Here is a 20,761-nt window from a genome sequence, read left to right on the forward strand (position 1 = left end):
CTCACTGCCTTGGCAGCCCCCATTGAAGGATATAGTGTTTATGGCCCTAGCCCTATCAAACGCTCAGCCCAAGGCTGCAAGTATTTGCAAGCATGAATAATATGAATCAGTGGGACTCCCCTGAAAGGTCTGTACATGTGCGTGCAATTGTTTTCCCACAGCTCTCCAGAGCTTGGAGCTAAAATGTAGGTGAGGAGCAATACACTTTGGGTTACGCTTGCCCAAATCAGCAAGGCAAACAAGTGCATTGCTGCCCAGCCCTGTGAGCTGTGCCTCCCAGAAGACCAGCCCTGGAGGTCGAGCAGATTGAACCAGCTGATATTCACCTGCTAGCCAAGTGAGACAGAAAGAGGCAGAAAGAAAACAAATGGGACCCCATCACTGCTGAACTGATGTTATCTGCAGGCAGCTGTGCCTTTTGTGCAAGGAGCACACAGTGCCACAATTTACAAATGTCACTGATGAATTGCTGCTGTCTCTGCAGTGCATTGTAAAGGTCTGCTCTTAATTACCAGGACTTTGGCTTTTTGCAGCAGAAATGCAGTAATGTCATCCAGTAATGAGTAAACCTAGTCCACAAGAAAATTAACTTCACATTGAACAAAGCCTTCCCTATGTTTTTCACATACTAGCATATGGAGGAAAAATTGTATGGTGATTGCAGTTTTCACCTCAGACTCCTTAAATCTGAAGGTGATATGCATGGAGTGTATGAGTATCATTAGAGAAGGAAAAATAAAAGTTAAGGATTCCACAGTACCTTTGAAGATATCAGAACAGAGGTTGTGCTGCAGATCATCATAGGATGATGATCGGCCTTTGGAACAAAGCAAAGTGATCTAGGGACTCAAGGCTCATATTTCAAAGAGAGTTAAGTAGCTGAACACACTTCTGGAGATGAGCCACAAAACCTAGCTGCACAACATGTCTATCAGTTCCAGTTCCCAACTTGAAAACCCTCATCTTGGACACTGTTCTTCTTCTAAAGAGAACACTTAAGAGTCAGTCGTTCTAATTAGACTCCATTTTTCACTTATCATCATCTTTCCCTGCTGAATACGGGATGCTGGTACTGAGGATGTAACTTGATCAGTTGTTTACAGATAGCCGGTAAGAACAGCATCCCCCTCATTCCTGTTTCAGAAACAAATTGTTCTGAAGGTTTTGGCTTTGGCCTTGCATTTCATGCCCCTCCACATTGTACAAAGGGAACAGTTTCAAGTTGTGCAGTTGAATGACACTGTCTCATAAAATCCAGTAAGTGAGCAGTGAAAAGATGCTGCCTTATGAACTGGTATCACCACTTGCTCTTCTGGTTTAGAAACAGTTGTATTATCACTGTTTCCCCTCTAAATGGCAAGAGAGAGACTTGATAAATGCCAGGAATGTTTGTTATTCTACATGCTATTCTCAGCAAATTCTTAACTTAGTTTTTTTTGCTGTGATCAGATAGAGCTGATGTGGCTGGGACAGAAGGTGCCAGACAGGAGTCCTTCTTCAGATCAGAACAAGCCGCCAGGTGAACTGTATTTTTCACGTTCACCGCTAAATCAGATCATTATCACAAGGCACCATACCCTCAGTCCTTTCTGCAGCTTGCAGTGTTTTTTGCAGGTCTTTTTGCTCTTCCTAATGCTTTGCAGAAGACTAGCCGCTGCTTCAAGCTTTTGAGAAGTTGCCCATCTGTACTTTGAACAGGCTAGCACATGAATGCTGTGTAAACACCAGGGAGAGCACAGTACAGCCTCAGCCCTTGCTGGATAGGCAGGACACTGACACAGCTAGTGAGCTCAGTATTTCCCTAGGTTAACATCATGAAGATTAACCTCGTAATTTCTTGAGCTATTGAAACTTCTTTAACTACTTTTGTTTGTTTGTTTGAAACTATAGATTATGTGCCCTTCCTCCCTATGACATACTTGTGATTTTGGCAAACTAGCAAGGATTAATTTGACACCCGTGCTGTATGCCCAAGAGTGATTTAAGTTTTACTGCACAGTGACTGTGGCCCAGACTGTCATTTTAGACCTGTTTTACATTGGATTGTTTCCACCACCATCACTGGTGTCTCACCAGCTGTAATTTTTGGGCCAAAGAGAAGACTGTGCTGTATAATTATCAAAGCACATTCTTGCATCTCTAGTTCAAACAAGATCAAAATGTATATCCTTACATTAACAGTGTTTCCCAGTGCAGCATTTTTTCATCCTTTGTACATTTTGTCTGTGCTCTATATTATATTTTTCAGACATGGTCCCATGTTGTTTTTCTTCTGTCCTTGTTTTCTGGGGAGAAGAGCATAATTCTTAGCTAGAATATGGTTCCTCTGATATGTTAGCATCAATCCAACTTTCTACCTTCAGACAAGTTCAAAATCATTCAGAAAAAAATGGCATAATCCTAGTGAAAATAAATGTATGTGGTTTTATTGAGTTGATTCTTTTCATATATTGAATCTTTTCCCAGAAAACTGGAAAAAAGTCTAAAATGCAACTACAGCAGCTTGAATGTAGACTGTAAATGAAATTAATGCTTCTATTTAATAAGTAAAAAGGTGCCAGTAATCCCATGAAACAAAAATACATTTTTATCCTCATATATAGGATTTTTCAACATGATATACAAGATTCTTACCCCTCTGCCAGTACTTTCTATACATTCCAGGCAGGGCTGGAATCCTGTTCTAAATGGTAACTGCAAAAATGTCTGCCTTGAAGGTATCACACTATATCACACTGATGATCATCCAACATCCACTATTAAAAGGGGATCAGTGTGATCCAACCAGTTCAAACCAGTCTGCATCTCACCCAGTGTCCTCTTCCCCAGTGAGGGCAGAAAATGACTGTTGGGGCAGGGTGGGCTGTCCAGGGAGCCAAAACTTCCTCTGTGCATGGCACAACCCAGAGCCAAGGAGCTGCCCCTGCCAGCAACCAGCCCATGAACACGGGCCACGAACTGGAATCCCACCCCAGTTCAGCCGCTCTTTTGTACTCAAAGCACCACAGACCTCTTCAAGCAAATGACCTCAGCTGCCTGGAGCTGTGCCAATGACTAAAGGGGCATCACCAGCCACTGCCACGCTGTCTTTTTTCCTACTGCTTTTGTCAATTTGCGAAGTCATCTTAAGAGTATAAAGCACCCATAAATTGCCCACCATTTTTGTCCTTTTGCCGTTTGGCCCACATTCTTCAAATTCCCCTCCCTCATAGGCAGCATAATCTGCTTCAGTTACTTCCTTCTTTGACTACAACATGATCCATCACAAAGTCAACCACATAACAGTTTTGCCACTGAATTGTGCAAAACCTGCTGACTCCGTTGCAAAAAGCTTTAGTGTCACTGCAGAGATTTACCTTAAAAGAAGATCTGAACCACAGTCCCCAAAAATTCAGTAAACATATACTTGCAGATTTCAGAGTGGCATTCAAGCACCATCCTGCTCAAAAGCAGCACGGGGGAGGAGAGTGAAGGTAAACCTCACCGAGTGGGTATCTGACAATTTTTACTGACTATCTGGGACCTTCTGGAAAAGGACTATATTCGTATTTATTTGCCAATTAAATATTTATTAATGTTAATATCTAACACAGAATTTCTATACCTTGACCTTGGGAAGAAACAGGGGTGATGTTCTAAGAGGTCTTTTCTATGTGAACTCATCTCCACTCCCTAAGTGACTTTTTTTTTCTTTTTTCTTTTTTTTTTTTTTTTCCCCAAGACAGACATATTAATAAAATCTTTGAGTAGCCCTCCCTGGTGGGGATTTTCACAAGCAGTATCTGGGGCAGTGATTTCATGGGGAGGCACATCACCAGCATGCTCAGCATGGCTCTGCTGACTTGTGATGTGAGCGGTCTTGTCATTTCTCAAGCAGGTGCACCTCATAGTAATTTCAAACAAACTGCTCCAACTGTACCAACAAACTAGATTTCAGCTTGAGGCCAGCAGCCTGGCAAAATGCCACAGTAGATAGATACATACGCACACACATACGTGGATGCTCTTTCTGTATCCCTTTTTGTGGAGAATAGCTGTTGCATAAACTTTTAATAGCAGTGCATGGATTTACTTCCCCCTCTGGTCTGCGGCACACTTTTCTCCTGTTCTGTGATGTACTTTGACTAATCATTTCTTAGTCCTCTAGGTGCAGACCTTTAAAAACACTAGGAGCTCTCAGTCCCCCTTTTCAGTTGCAAACGATTCATTTTTGGTGAAGTGTGGCCTCCCTATTCTTCTGCAAGCCGTTGTGTTTGTGAAAGGACCGTCTCAAATTTCTTGTGCGGGAGCAGCTGTTGCTGCACCGACGCAGCCTTTTCAGAGCCCCGTCGCAGCCTCTTTTCACTTCTCCTCCTCCTCCTCTCCTTCCTCCCTCCTTTTGTCTCCCCCAAAGCAAGAGCCCCTCTGACCCTTCGCCTCCCTCCAGCCTACCTCCTTTGTCGGCCGCTGCAGACAAGTTCCACCCTAAATCAAGCATTGTCTCCATCTCCAGAAGCCAGCACGTGCCCACATCCCCCTAATCTTTTAATTTCCCCCCAGGAAAAGGCAGCTGTTAGCAATACACGCAATGCACAGCTGTCAGCTGGGGCCTGCTGCCTGCCCACACAACACAATGAGGAAGGCAGCGCCGGGGCCGAGGAGAAGTAATATCCACATATATGTGCCTTTGGCAACAGTTGGCAGCACGTGCTCTGAAATGCGGCATTGTCAGAAAACCCACCCCTGCCTTCCCCCACCGCAGCTCTGCACACGTATGAGCTTGAACTTTGGCTGATTTCAGAACAAAACACCCGGCTTCAAAGGGCAGGACTCCCCGGATAGCTGCATTATACCTTCCCTGTTGAAACAATCCTCTGCAAAATTACAGGGTATGAAAGGGACAGGCTTCCAGTAGTCCGGCGCGTGGTGCGCGCGTTCCCCTTTTACACACCAGTCATCTGAAAGTTTTGTCCTGGAGGGAGAGCAGCGTAAACAATCTGGAGTGGGAGAAAAGACCTACACATCATCATTTTACCTTTTTCCCTGGGTGGTGAGAGGGGGGACAGCATTTTAAAGTAAAGCAGGGATGTCCATGAGTACATGCAGCTAGGCTGTTGATCTCTCTACACTAATGTACAAGGGGCAATGGCTTCACAGAAAGATGAAGAAAAAGCTGGTTATTTAGGACCAGAAAAAGGCAAGGCATAATTGCATCTGCGCAAACATATGCACATTTGCATGCCAAATTTGTACCTGCAACAATGGCAGGTGTGCACACAAATGAGAAATTGCAAAACACCACGGTTACTTGCCAGCACAGTTGCCGAAAGTGAGCTTGCAAACACAGTAGCTATAGAGCCCAATTAGTCATGTAAATGTGTTTGCCTCTTCTCATGTACCATGGTGCATGGAACTTTACAGAAATCACACCTCTTTGCTCCATATTAGCGCCTGCCGGAACACAGAGGAGTTTTTTAAGGAAATTCACTTTGCAAACTCATGTCTTGTGGTGAGGATATGTAAAAACCTCATACATTTAAAACTGTTTCATTTCCTTTTCCCATGTAGATTATTTTAAAGTATGCATGTATTCTTCTCACCAGCCTTCTGGCTAATCATTAAATGGGAATTTGATGGATTTCTATATGCAGTGGTTCCCAAAGACTAAGCATTTAAAAAGTGACTGTCTCATCTGTTGCTTTTGCAGAGGTCTGTTGCATAGTTTCCTCTCTAAGCAGTGTAACAAACAAGCCTCCCTCCCAAACCTGCCGTTGCCATAACCTTTCTGTGGCCAAGCGGACAATTCTGGGTTTACTTCACCACTCTCAGTCATTTTACGTAAGGAACAACGTCTGTGTTATTAGTGTATATTCCCCAGTTTGCTCCATACATGTGCTTTTACTTGTTTTATATCACCTCGCCTGTAATTTAAAGGATTTAAAAGACATACTACGCTAAGTGTACCATATGGCATATGGCACACCTGCCCCATGCTTAGCACCTGCTGAGCGCACTATGGGTGTCAGGCTGCTTGATACAGCACTCCTGGCCAGAGGGCAAAAACATTTCCACGCATTTGCATGCTGGACGGAGGCCACGTGCCTGGGCTGTGAGTGGATCTGACACAGCAGCATGTCAGTGCTGTCAAGATTAGCAAATCTGTAGAAAGCAACGGATTTAACCAACAAAGGAGATGCCACATTGCAGAGACCTACACAAATACAGACACCTCAGGGATCCTAATAACCTTGTAGTGATGAACCAGGATCTTCAATAAATGGTAGCCTGCTTCGGGTGCAGAATGTCAGCGTTAATCATTTGGATGCAGTCAGAGTTTTCCTAAAGTACTCACAGAAATCACAAAAAGATATGGTTTTCTATCAGTTAGGCAAATAGAAATGCCTTCCTGACTTACTTACCCCCATGCAGAGCCACCAAGGGCTCAGGCAGGAAGCAACATGCAGTCAAAACCAGGCGTCTCAAAATAAAAATAGTAGGCATCAAGTAGAAAGAAAATGGATAAAATTTTAACACTCATAAAGGTTTAGCAAGCATGTTCCTCAAGAGTGGCCTGCGAGATCTGCCCTTTCCTTGCTGGTTCTGCTGGCCCATGCCTCACTCTCCCCATACCCAAATTGGTCCAGGAAGCCTACATTTTTGGTGCAAAGTTCAGTGAGATTTATGGAGGGGGAATGGGACACAGAAGTATTAAGAGATGCTACGATTAGGTGATTTGTGACTCCTCCTGGTAGCAGCAGCAGCCTTTGTCGAAGCACTGCAGGTATCCAGCTAGGCAGGAGACATCTTAGTGGCCCGTGCTGGAGCTGTGGCATCTAACACTGGGCAGCTGGACAAACACAAAAAATGGAGCAGCCAAAGGGATCTGACTCTCTTACACCACTCAGGGAAGAAAACTTATCAGGCATGTGATTGTCAAAGGGGCGCTTGGGACAGACAGGGTGGCAGGGCCCTGGTGGTGTCCCAAGCAGCGTCTGGCAGGCTGCGGAAGAGCCCGGTTTTGCACCAACACCAGAACTGGACCGGGTGCAGGGTTAGCACTAGCTGCAATGCCACTGCCACCGGAGGGGATACTGCAGGGTTTCTCTTTTTCAGGCATTCTCCAACACTCTAGAATTGTGCAGTTTAGAAGATTTTCATTTTCTGATGTGATGCCTACCAACAGTATGCCTTGATTAACCTAGCTGGAATAAATCTGGCAGTGATCTTTCTGTCCTCATGTTGGAACGTTACCAAGCAAAACACAGAGCTAGTCTCTTCTAGCATTTGTAGCTGTCTCTTCTGTTACTGTAAAGAAAAATTCCCTGGCTGGGTGTTGTCAGGCTGGTACTGCCTTTATCTTCATTGCTAGAAGGATCCTATGATTGCTTAGGCCTGGGGACACCTGTGACCCTGTAACAAGGACGTGTTTTTCCTGGTGTATCTGCAAACCTACCGAGAGTACCAGAGCCAAACTGCAGCCCCGGCGGACAGGCTGTTCTTCAGAGCACCCCTGAGGCTCGCCGTCAGGGCGTTCTCCGAGCCATGAAAGAGATTCCCTTCCCACGGCTTTTAGCCAGCCCGTCAGGTTGGGGGCTAGGGGAGAGAGCAAAGCACCGCCAACTGGGAAGCCGTGAGCATCCCGCCAAGCGCAGGGCTGGGATACAGGTGGGCTCCCCTGCCCGGTGCGGAGGCAGCTCCGCGCAGGGCCCAGCCAGGAGGTGCTTCTCCTGCCCTGCTCCTCCGTATGGTAATCTGTGGCGAATTGAGCTATCAGCGAGTGCCCCGGGCCTCAGTCTAGCCTCAGACTACCCCGGTCCCATCTGTCACCCTATCTGGGGCATCTTTGCCGCATGATTGGCACAGGGCTTGAAAAGGCTGCACAAGACGGGCCATGTGGCAACCCTGCTGATGGGGAGGGGGCGGCGGGGGAGCGGGATGAAATATTGTGACAGGACACTTCAAGCCCCAGCTAATCACAGCTGCTGAGGGCTGAAGAGTGCTATACATCCCCTCATATCAGCCAGTGCATTCCTGGCAACATTATTAATTCAGTGGGGTCCCTTTAATTTGAAGCAGAGATTAAGACTTTCCCCGGTTGGCCTCTCGGCGGCTGTAAAGGCAACAGGCAGGGCTATTGTAAGGCCATTAGGGAAGAACAATAGGACGCTGAAAGGGGGGTGCGGGTGAATAGGGGAACGAGAGCTGGCTTGTGCCAGAGGCCGGCTCGGCTCATTACGGGAGCAGCAGATGGAGCGTGGCCGGGTTGCTGGGCAGAGTCGGGGCTGGCAGCTGGCGGCGGCTCCCCCGCACCGCACCGCATCTCCCCGGCATCCTCTGTCCGCACCGCATCCCCACCGCAACGCATCCCCACCGCACCCGCACCACAGCCTGCGACCCGCCCGAGAAACAACAGGTGGATGGAGACTGCCGCCCTTCCCAGCAAAAGCGAAAAACAAAACAAAAAAGTCTTCCCTTTTCCCCCTCCTGCCTCGTCCTCGCTGCGAGACTTTCTCAAGCATCCCTGAACTCTGCCGAGCAGAAATGCCAAGGGCATCGGGATGGTGTGGGAAGCACACTCTGTTTTCCTATGCATGGTCATGCCTGTCTATGCAGGCATCACATCCTTCTCAACAGGGCTGAATGACTGCTGAAACCTGATGGCTGTGTAGGAGATGGTGTTTTGCAGTCAGAGTATTAGACACAGTTAGGCACCTAACTGATTCATCTAACTTCTCACTGGATTTTTAAAAGTGCCTGGCTTTACCGGCTGCAGGGGAAATTCCCTATCTTCTACTAACCAAGGTTTTTCTTTTCCTTTATATGCTTGAACTCATACACATGTCGTGCCTGAGAGGAGTGGCTAAGGCACAGGCAAAAGTCCAACCTTGCAATCTACCAGGTGCTGTGGCATGCACCATCCCCCAGCAAACCGACCTCTGTGGCTCCTGACAGCCCCAGCCACCCACTGCCTCAGCTCCCTCTCCTTCTGGGGAGCAGGAGAGCAGTGTGGACAAGGGTTCTGCCTAAAAAGCACTGGAAACCATCACAGAGCAGTTGGTGTTTTTTTTAACTGAGTTGGGGAAAAAGTAATTTTCTTCTTCCAGTTTTGCCATTTCTTTGATTCCCAGAGGTTGTGAAGTAATGGTTCTGGCAATCAGGGCTGGTGGCTGGGGCACTGAGAGCTGCCAGGAGAGGTAGGCACTGTTCCTTCTCCCCAGATGTGGCACAGGGGCAGCTGGATGGAGAAACCTGTTTGAATTTGTCATTCCCCTGGCACTCTGGGGGAGGTCAGCCAGAAGATGTTGTTGAACATCTCAACAGAAGTCATAATTTTTTTAAGCAGGTGTCGTTTTATGGTTGGTTCTCAAAGTCATGTACACTGCTGTTGTGCAGTTCTAAGTTGTTCTTTCATTGGAAGAGAAACTCCCATGACCTGAAGTGAGCTTGTGGCTGAGCAACTTGGCATGGTCCCAAGTGAGTGCAGGACACCCAGACCAGGCGCTCTGCCTTTAACAACCTGATATCTGACATCCTCTTGTCTTTATGATCTGTGTTCCCTTCCAGTTCATGGTCATGCATGTAATTGCTGATCAAACAGCAACTGCAGTTTCTTCCATGGAAAAATAATTTTAGGAAATATGGAGAGTATTTTTAGTTACAGAGGTGGAAACAAGGAGAAGGAGCCAGCAGCCTGTGATCAGGTCACTTTGTGCAGACCATCATCAGGCACTCTTCGGACTACTCTCCACAAAATGCTCTTTGGGAGCATTGGGGTTATTAAAGGTGACAGCTGCAACACAGTGTGCAGAAAATGGTCTCAATATTCAAAGCAACACTGTTTATGCCTTCTTCTTCTTTAAACAGCTTTTCCTTCGCTGCACCATAGCACTTGCACCTTATTTCTTTCATCTTACCTGATTTTTTTATTCATACCCTATTTATCACAATATATGATACTAAGTTTATTGAGGGTGCAATTCTGTTTTCCACACAAATAATGCATTGGAAGTGATTATGTAAATTAATTTGATTCCTTTTATTTTTGCCACTGCTGAACTATTGTTTTTATTTTAATTTCTTGTGGGTCCAATGAAGATCAGTCCACTCCTCCAGCACAGAGTGCTCACTCCCAAGTAGCTGCAGCTGCACAACTGGTAATGAGCTGTTGGAGTGTGGCACAAAGTGGCTAGTGGCAAAAACAGTGAGGGTAGGGACTGATGTCTGCCTACAGTGGTTTTGCCATTGAAGAGACCACAGCTGAATGAGGCTTACTGACCGGGTAAGCCACGAACACCATCTGGAGTCTGAACTCACATACCAGTCATGACGTGCATCTCTGAGTCAGATAGATTTGTACAGATACAGGGACGGTGAGCTCTAACCTTCCATTTGCAAACACAATTATTCTTCACCTACAGAAGCAGACAATGGAGAGGCTTAATGCTCAAATATAAAATTCTGAGAGCTGAGAGACCTCACTATGTATGAAGTTGCTGACAGCCACGTACCTTTTCCAAGGAAAGACAAAAAGTCCTTTCTAGTTTTCTGGGCAGAGGCAGCTGATCATTCAGTTCATCCTTAGGTAGCACGGTAATTAAAAGAAGTGTAAATACCTGTGCAAACAGGCAGATTTCATTTCAGAATCAGATGCAGTGTAGGAAAGTATAGCAAAGCTTTCATACCAGGAGCTGCAGAGGGTTTGCACTGTGCCAGGATCAGTGGCATTCACCTGTCCTAGTGGTTTTGAAATCTGCTGCAAAGCCTGTCTAAAAATCAAGAGAAAAAAACATAATATCAGTGAGAAGTCTTGCTCTACAACCAGGTGACACTCCAGGCATGGGGACTGCAGTTTTCTGTAAGAAACACAAAGTTTGTGCAAGGAAGGATCTAGCTGTCAAAGGGAGTTAACCCTGCTCCAGAAAGCTGGGTAATTTAACAAGTAGAGTCAGAAATTGCTGCACTTTTTTCACAGGAGAATTTTTGACTGCACATTTGCAGCAATCCACTTGGTTGGTTTCAAGTGTGCTTGAGACAGGTCTTTGAAGGTCCTTCCATCTCTCTGTTGTGAAATCAGGGCATTTATTGCTGCCCATAGTAACTTGGAGAGCCAAACCATCACTGTGGGCTCCTTAGACTGGCCATTTAGTAACAGCCTTGTACCCACATTCCCCCATCTTATCATTTCATGTCAACATTAATTCCCTGAATAGTGCGATTGGAAGGCCCGAAGGGCAAACACTTTGATTGCCAGTGGAAACTCGCAGCACATGGGGAATAGTGAAAAAATAACCGTCTGGCTCTGACACGGTGTTCCCGGCGTGGGGCTCGCTGACTGTCCTTCACTGCAGGCGAGTTCACGGCTCCGATGACAGCAGCTTTGCACTCTGACCCCGCAGCAGATTCCCAAATGCCAGCAAACACAAGAGGTAGGACAAAGTCAAAGCACACACAGGTGGTGTCAATAGAGAGCCCTTCTCCAAGGAGGACACATGAGCCATAGGGTTATGCTGCTCTTTCACTGAGCGAATTTTAGCCTGTGAGCTCTGACAGAGGCACTGGCTGCCACGGGTGCAATACTATAGCTATATGGATATACTGTACACCACTCTATGGAGAGCAAGGGGCAAAGAACACTGATGATGTAAGAAAGGAGTTACATCTCTCAGCTCTGCAATTTCTCTTTAAAAACATGGAATAAGGTCAAGGACCACATGCACATGTGTTTGTGCACAGAAGCATGTAGCATACCTTAAAAACCCTGAGAAGTGTTTGAGATCATACTGTTTTTACACCCTTAAAAGCTTCTATCAAGATTTCATGTTTTGATTCACAGAAATTAAGTTCTACAGAGAACTGCCCACCAAAGTAGCCATAGTTTTATCTGCTAATTAAGTGTTCCTAGAGACAAATCCCTGTTTGCAGCCTTCATTTGTACATATAAATGATTTGCACTTGTATCTCTGCGAGCACTGGCTGCAAATGAAGGCACAGCTTCCACATGTGCTCTTGTTTATGGGACTTTGTGTTCATTTTTGAAAATACAGTCCTAGGTCACTGCACTGAAGGAGATCAGCCATTGCACATGGCTTTAAAGTGTGTTTTGTCAAAAAGGTTACTTTGACCCACTGTGGTCATTAATAAGGCAACAGGATCAACATAAGCGTCAGTCCTGTAGTGTTTTTTCATGAGGCTCTTCACAGGGTAAATAAGGTCCACTTCATTTCTACCTACGGTAATTAGTCCATAAAGCCAGAAATACCACCTTACTATGCAAAATCTCATTTGAGACGGTTGTTGCCATGTTCTTGCTTTTCAGCCCCTTTAAGTGAGATAAAAGAAAAAAGGTATATGTATATATTCTGACCATAGTCTCCAAATGACACCTAGTATCCTACCATCTTCCTGGAGCAAAAGTCACGTGTACTCAACCCATTTCCAGGATGTGTAGACTACTCATTTCCAAGAAAAGAAGTTCCTATGAATCTACACAGTTTGCAGGAATCAAACCATTTTCTAAAGGATATGTACTTGGACTTTTTCTGCAGGACAATCTGTGGATCTCTACAGGAAGTACCATGCATTTGTTCCTCTGTGGTTGAGAACAGAGTCTGGCCCATAATCCTAGTGCGATTTGTAGCACTACATTTTCAAGAAGTTTTCTGCATGTACCTTTGAAAAGAATCATTGCATGAACACTTGCTGCTTTTCACAATACCTGCAGGCAATCTTTAAATAATCTCACATCTGTAAGTATGCCTGTGTGTGCAGCCATAAAATCAGCTTGTGCACCTGCACGCTAGTGTACATCATGATACAGGTTATGAGGACTCCTTGCAAAACATATTTTATGCAGGCAAAAGATTTATGCTGGTAAAGCCCTAGAAGTTGATCGATCACCTATTTGGATTTGTTAGAGAGTACTGGCTAAACTGTCAGGTTACAATTCATTATTTTTTTCTGTTAGAGTATATTTGGTAAATTCAAGGACTACATAAGTATAGTCAAGCCTAAGAGATCTTTGCCTGCATGAAGATCCTTGAAAATGGTTCTGATTTCCTCCTACTTGTTTTCCCCAAGCAGGGTTGAGATAGGAGGGCCGTGGGTGTCTCCCGTTTCCACTGACCTGGTCCGATAAGCTTCGGGTGGGCACAAGGACCACGGACAAACAATTCCAGTTCAACCTGGAGTTAACAGTTAATACTGCGGAACTGCAACAGGGTGTTACTGTACCTATTGAGGGATTAACTGCCAAATTCCCATCTACAAACGGCTCACCAGTGCACGGTAATCATACAACTTACCCAGTGGGTTCTGCACCTACTGCACAATGCCAGGGTGCTAAACTGAGAAGGCTTGAAAGCAGAAAACAAATACTCAGAGACAGTCCTTTGTATGCTGGATTCCGGCTCTTGCAATGCATTTAGTGCCTGATAAGTGATCACTAGAAACAATTATTGGGAAGTGAATAATGATGGCCCTACTGCCACAGCACCCCAAGCTGCACAGTTTCTGTGGCCAACGTCTTCTGTAATTGCAGAGGGTTGTTTTGCAGAGAGCATGTTACAAAACAAATGCCAGCTTCCTTGGGTGCCTACGGAAAGGGAAACCAAGATTGATTTTCTTCCTCTCATGATCATCAGTAGACACTGCTTTCACAGGGATCTCGAGTAAAGGGACAAACAGCAGTGCAAATTGTGCAATTTTCACAGTATTCCTTCTGTCGTTCCCCTCAGCTGCCCGAAACCCCTTTTGCTCTAAAGAGAAAGCAACAACACAGGACAGTTTGTACATAAACAGGGCTATGCAACATTAGATGAGCAAAAGCCGAGGTGAATTTCATAACTAGATGCCATCCTAGTCATCAGTTCGTGTGGAGGTGGGAAGCTGTTTTCTCTCTGCAAGCATTGCTGCTGTTGTGAATTTATTTATAAACACTCTTTATCAGGGCATAAGAAGCTGCTCTTGGAAAGAACTGTTACGGTCCTCTAGCTATCAGGATACTGCCCTAAGTTAGCTTCCCCCACCTCCCCCCAGCCCCCGCCACCAGCACACCACACTCCTCCCCTGGCCACAGCATTTTCCTGGAGGGATTTTTGGCACTGACCCAGCGAGAGCCTTTTTAAGACTTCACCGGAGTAAAAGGGAGTGGTGCAACTCTCTACATGCCAACAGGTATATTCAGCTCCAAACCTTTTCCAAATTAGTGGAGACTAATAAATGTAAATGTGATTTCTCTGGGCCCTTCACAAATGCTGAATACGCTCAATATGATTAAGTGATAAACAACAATGTTGGAGAGTTTGCATTTGGTCTGCTGTAGCAATAACATGATGTCCTGCCAGCAGCAGCACAGAATGCAATGCTGGGAGAGCAGGAAGCTAGTGGGAAAGAAAAAAAAAAAATATGCAAGCCTTGTCCTTTACGCTTTGCTGATGGGGAAAAATAAATAAAAAGCATAACCTTTCACAAAGGGCTGACTCTGGGATCACTCTGAAGAACTGGGCCATGCATGAGGCAGTAAAGCAAGAGGAGAAAGCACAAGAGGTGTCTTTCTCAGTTGCTTCACTGAAAGTAGTCCCTCAGCAAAATGGACACAGTACTTTATCTTTTCCTTACTAATCCTGCCACATAGATCTGATATCATAATAATCCCTTCCCTTCTTTTCTGTCTTAATCCCTTCCTCACCCTCCAATCTGTAATAAAAGTATATTGGCCAAAAGGAAGGGAAACTAGATTTGGCCTAAAGAGCTCACTAGCATTATGAGCAGGCTCTGATTTCCTAGATGGTGTAGCATCCTTCCCCTCTGTAGAGTTGTTTCTGCTTTATGTCAGTAAAAGCAAGAGTGGAAGCAAGCATGAGTGCTCAGTGCTGAGTCTGGGCTTTTCTATTTTTAAACAATTGCTCCTGAGTGACCAACTGGTTTGTGGCTAATTCTCTGCACCCAGAGGTCAAGGACAAGTGAAAAAAGTTGTTACATGGCTTGCCTGAGGCCATGGGACAGTAGGAAAAGGAGGGTGGAGAGTGAGGGGAGGTGGGCAGTGCACTGCAGGAGAGGAGCAGCACTGCTGGGCTGCAGGTGTGCAAAGCACTTCTCAGTGGTATCCCGCAGGCAGATAACACCTCGGGGATCTTGGAGAGGACACATGCCAGCATCAGTTTCACACTTCCCTGCAGGCCAACAGTGCAATGCCTGAATCAGTTATTTTTTACGCTGTGGCAGGAGAAAAGACTCTCCCTGGGATCAGACCAAAGCAGTGGTACTGTTTCTCAGCACTGCTCTCAAGACGTTGGGAAATTTGTCCTGTGAATCTGCATAGTCATGCACTCACTGCATTTGAGTAAACACTGTTCTTTTCTTACTTGGATTAGCTCTGCTCACCACATCCCCTTTTTATGCTGGCTGCTTATACTGTAAACTAACCCAGAGATTTTAAAAAAAAAAACCTTGAGGTCCTTTATTCAGTAGTCTGCTAGTTATTTTCTTCTTCCCTATTACAATATGAATTGATGATAATCTCATGTAAGAAACTAATACAGAACTTTCATTTTCTTTTTTGTCTTTCTTCTCTGACACTCTTTAACGCGTGGCATCTCTGCTTATGCTTTCTAACACATATGTTACTGCAGCATCCAGCTACCTCCCCCTCTCAAAATGGCCATAATAGCTCTCCCTCCCTTGTCTACTAGCAACTGCATTCATGCTTCACTCTAGCACTACCGGCATAGCACGTACCTCTCTTTCTGTGTGGTGAACCCATTTGAACACGCACGTGCTATCACCACCTCTCTGGCTGCCATCGAGGCGTGCGGTGGTGACAAGGGCGTACAGGAGCAGTGATGTTTCCTTGCAACCTGACGGCCAGACCCTCTGTCGCTATACTCTATGGGCTGCCATTCACACTCGTTCAAAGTGAGTTAGACATCAGGGACACCCTCGCCTCCTGATACAGTTCCAGACTTGCACACCGTAAGTGACCATACAAGCTGAGAGAAGTCCAGCACTCAGAGGTGGCAGCCAAGCGGGAACAGTCAGTGAGACTGTGGCACTAGAAGTGTCATAAAATTTGTGCTCTTCTGTGTAAGGAAATACCAATCTAATTTGCTACCCAACAGGGTTTTCATGACCCATAGCAAGACATACGTTTAAGTGGCAAATTTTCTTTGTCTCTTCAGGTAAGTATGGCTAAGTGAGTCTTTCTTGGCTCAGAGAGCCAGTAAACTGGCTTGTTTTTCTGTCACTTAAAAACACACTTCAAGCACACAAAACATAAGTTATAACAATGATCTGTTCCTCAGCAACAACCAAAAATGCCTTAAGGCAAAACTCCTGCCAGCAAAAGTCAGCACATTGCTATTTACCAGACTTATCAAAGGACAAGTTGTACACATAACAAATGCTACACTGCCTCCATAAATAGTCAGGTAACAGCTGTGGAGACCACAGGAATGGTTGCATGATGGAAAAATCAGCCTTTGTCCCAAGCCTTGAGGAGAAGAGCTTGCTAATGTTTTTTCACATGTACCCAGGGAGTTCATGTATGGATGAGAGGGGTGCAGCTTCTGTGTAGCTGGGAACGTGGCAAAGGCTGTGTTAGCAATCTTCGTGCTAGGTCATTTGTAAAGGCAAATCTCTGTGGTAATAGTTAGAAGCTGCAAGTAGGTGACAGGATGCAAAATACATAGGTATTTTGCTCTGAGTCTAATTACTGGGGTTGTACAAAGAGGTTAAAGGAAGAATTGCATCTGCACACAGCTGAAAATGAGGTGGGGTCTAACATGAATGAACCAGCAGTCTGCCGTGTTACCTACCCTGCAAGTATGGTCACTCAGTCTACACCAGGAAAAGATGCATCAGGCTCAGTGCAGTACCTGAAGGGGCCTTCAGGAGAGCTGGAGAAGGACTGTTTACAAGGGCATGTAGTTACAGGATGAGGGGTAATGGCTTTAAACTAAAAGAGGGTCGATTTAGATTAGATAAAATGAAGAAATTCTTCACTGTGAGGGTGGTGAGGCACTGGAACGGGTTGCCCAGAGAAGCTGTGGATGCCCCATCCCTGGAAGTGTTCAAGGCCAGGCTGGATGGGGCTTTGGGCAACCTGGTCTAGTGGAGGGTGTCCCTGCCCATGGCAGGGGGGTTGGAACTAGAGGAACTTTGAGGTCCCTTCCAACCCAAACCATTCTATGATTCTATGGTTCTGTGACAGTCTCTCTGCTTTCTCCTCCAAGTGCTGTTACATGCTTTCACATTGCTTGAAGATTGCATGACATTGTCAGGCTCTGTTCATTAAAGGCACCAAATCAAAGGAGTTCAATGGTCCTCCTGCAACTATGTAAGATAACCAGAAATCCTGAAAATGAAATCTAATTTAAAATAACTGACAAAATTCTTGTGATCAGTGATGCTGTAAATCTCAGGTGATACTAGATATTAAAATAGTTGTGAAGATGATTTCTTTAGAACTCACAACTGGTTTAGTTAGCCTTTACCACCCTCCATTTCAGAATATAAAATCACAAATGCAACAACTATAGTGTCAGGAGGAAGGAAGGGAAATAAAGCTAATAAATTTTACCCAGTCTGAATAATCAGACAATTGTCAGACAGACGCAGCTGAAACCTCTTCACTTCAGACTTGTACAAGCATCATCACTACAGAACAAAATTGCAGCTACTGCTGGACTATATTTACGCTGGTTCATAAAAGTGCGCTTATAGCAGAGCACTAGTTCCATGTATTTGGGTTTCCTCTGTGATGAAATCTGTTTTGGGAAATCTTTTTGTCCAGTAGTGAACTTTATCAAATGGGGTATGCACTCTTCTGTGAGTGTCTCAGGTTGAATCAGCCTAACTTTCATATATGTTAGACAAAGGCTGTATACTAGTTGAAGGCATTGCCTGATGCTGGTAATTGAGATGTGAGAGGAAAGAAGGATCTGTTAGTTTCAACCAAAGACAGATATGAGGAAATGAATTAATGTTACTTTGCATTATGTGGCTGACCTGCAAAGAGCTTGTTTTGCCTGGAGCTAGGTAAAGTAAAAAATTTAGAATATGTTAGTCAATGGCTAAAAAGAATTGATGGTCCAGTCTTAGCCCATAGATGACTGCCCCAACATAGAACAGAAAAAGTTGGGCAACTTGTGAGAGATACTCAACTAAGAGCTGAATTGCACTGCAAAAGCATATTTCTCTTTTGCCAGCAGCTAAAGAGTAGCTGAGGGAAGGCACTCTCGCTGGGTATATCAGGAGAGGTGGAGGGTGTCAAGCTCTGATGGCTCACAATGAGCCAAACAGACCTTGCAGCAAGTCCAGAGTGCATAATGTTTAACAATCCAGCCATTGTTTTGACACCAAAGAGACCAGAATGGGGATGCTGAAAAGTGAAGTTGGTAACACCAGTTCATGGCAGAAGCTGGGCAATGACTCCCAGCAGCACCCACACCACCCACTCGAGCAAGAGAGTGAATTCCCTCTTCTTTGCACCTTGTTTCTCAAGATTATGTCAGTGGACTACTTGGCTGAAAGGGACATTTTCAGAATCTGTGAATTTTTGAGGTGCGTATTAGCAAAACATGCGTTCAAAGTTAGTAAAGATAACCAGTTACAGTGGAAACCAAATTGTAATTTACACCATTTCTCTTGATAGAAAGTAGTGGCAGTGTTATCCCAATCAAAACTGGACAACACTGCTTGTACTCCAAAAGAGATGAGCAGAGTAAGTACCACTCTTTATGAAATAGAGAGTATGACACACCTTTCACCTTGAGCAGTTTACAAAGAAAGGCTTTGACCTTCAAATAAGTGAGCACACATTTAACCTCTGTCACTTCGAGCAAGGGGAGCCAGCGGGGTTTGTGAATGTGCCGGATGTAGTCATGGACTGTACTAAGACTGGGGTTTAAAGTCCTAATCCTGCAAATACTTCCCTGTGTGTGAAGACATGGTGAAACCAGTGACACCTCTCATCCTGCCAGAGCTGAATAGCTGACCAAAAAATACGCCTTTGCCTCATGCCAGGGGGTGTAAAGTGCTATATCAGTTAACTGCATGTAGCCACTGATGGACTTTGTGATGTACTGATTGAGCTCACTTAGTGAAAGTTTGGGTATCTTTGCTTAACATGTTTCTCTAGCTGTGCAGACTGACCTGTCGATCTGCATTTTCTGCCAGCAAGTGACTGTAATAATGTCAGTCTTTCACTACAATGCCTTTCTAAATCCTTTTAATAATCATTGGATCAAATGGATAACCAAAAGTACACAGTGTGTGGAGACTGTTGATTTCTAACCAGCATTATGTTGTGATCCTGAAACACTGTGTACCTTAGAGACTAAGGCTTTGAATGTGTAGCAAACAGAGCATGCATATAAGAGCTGCATGCAAGAGAAACTGGAGTTTGATGGTAGAGACTGAGACAGCCTCCTGAAGAATAGCCCATAGTACACTGAATAGAGTATTCACTGGGGACATGGGAGATGCAAGTCCACGCTGCTTTTGTGAATAATTTCTAGACGTTCATTTATGTGCTCACATTAGAAGTTCGCCAAGTGGGGATGGTACATGATACATGTTTTGGGTCAGGATATGTTTCTGGCTTGACCTAGAAGATAGATTTTTTGGGGTTTCATTTCTGCAAGAAAAGTAAAATGCAGTTTCACTTTGGGTCAGTCTTGAGTTTCTCTGGCAATTTAATAACTGAACCAAAAAATCAAATATTCAGACAAGAAAACTATTGGTCTCCAGTAAACAGATAAGTGATAAAAGTAACTGTTTTAGGAAAATGTACTGAATATCTACTTAGATGTCATTATGTTTCCATGAAGTATGCAATTCTTTTTTTGTTTATGTTCCCACATAGTAAGTGGTATTTGGGTGCTTGCTGTTCCCACCAGCACCAAGCCTGAAGTCCAGGAAGCAAACAGTTAAGCTTCTGCAAAATAAAAGTCTGAGCAGCCATGTATGTACCATATTGATGGATCAATTGTCTCAATTACTCATTGTGCTCATTCTCCATGCTATAATGAAAATAACACCCATTGTCTCCCCTTTTGCATTTTTTTTTCCCCCTTGTTGTCTTTACTTTTATCTAAACCTTACTTCTAAAGATCACCTTCACCTCCTCTGGGCCGAGATGACCTTCTGCAAAGGCATCAACCTTTAGGAACCGATCAGCACACTGCTGGAGTTGTTTCCACACCCTGCTACACCCGGAGACAAAATGCAGGAGAAGAAGCCTGGGAAATTAACCTGCTCCTAGCTCCAGTGGTAGGCCAGGGTCCTGTCCCTCAGACTTGTTTTTGTGGGCCAATCAAATGTATGCTGAAGGCTCCCAGTCTGCATTCCCTTCAGCAGGCTTTTGGCATAGGCAGGATGCCTGGAAGAGGAGGTGACTGTAGGTATGACTCAATGTCTGCTAGAGTCACTGGGAGCTTTTCCAAGTTGACTATAATGGGGATTATACTTGAAGACACTTGCCCAGACAGTATATCCCCAGTAAGCCACCACAAGTGAATCTAGATGGGTGTGCAGGCTCCCTAACTAGCTGGTGGGCAAGTTTCCATCGACACTAAGGTCTAAAACCTGCAGACAGCCGTCCCGCATTGCCAGGCTCCCCCCAGCACCCCCCACCAGACCTCCTCAAGGTGAGGGTCTTCCTGGGGGCTTTTGTCTGTGTCATCTGCAGCCGCTGCTGTGCCGGCAGCACAGGGACGATGGGGCTGCGTCCTCCGCGTGGGCAGCCATACGAGCAGCTGCTTTGCTGCCCCTCGCGTCTGTGTGC

The 20,761-nt window shown here is 45.1% G+C and overlaps 1 long non-coding RNA gene across 1 annotated transcript in view; it reads right to left on the reverse strand.

Annotated features, from left to right (window-relative positions):
* Positions 1–2,173: 2,173 nt before the first annotated feature.
* Positions 2,174–20,761, reverse strand: part of LOC142599591 (uncharacterized) — a 35,263-nt gene continuing 16,675 nt past the window's right edge. The window contains exon 3 of the long non-coding RNA XR_012833168.1: positions 2,174–2,285. This is a non-coding gene — a long non-coding RNA (uncharacterized LOC142599591). The remainder of the gene's footprint in view (positions 2,286–20,761) is intronic.

Source organism: Balearica regulorum, chromosome Z, assembly GCF_011004875.1.
Source record: "Balearica regulorum gibbericeps isolate bBalReg1 chromosome Z, bBalReg1.pri, whole genome shotgun sequence".
NCBI lineage: Eukaryota > Metazoa > Chordata > Aves > Gruiformes > Gruidae > Balearica > Balearica regulorum.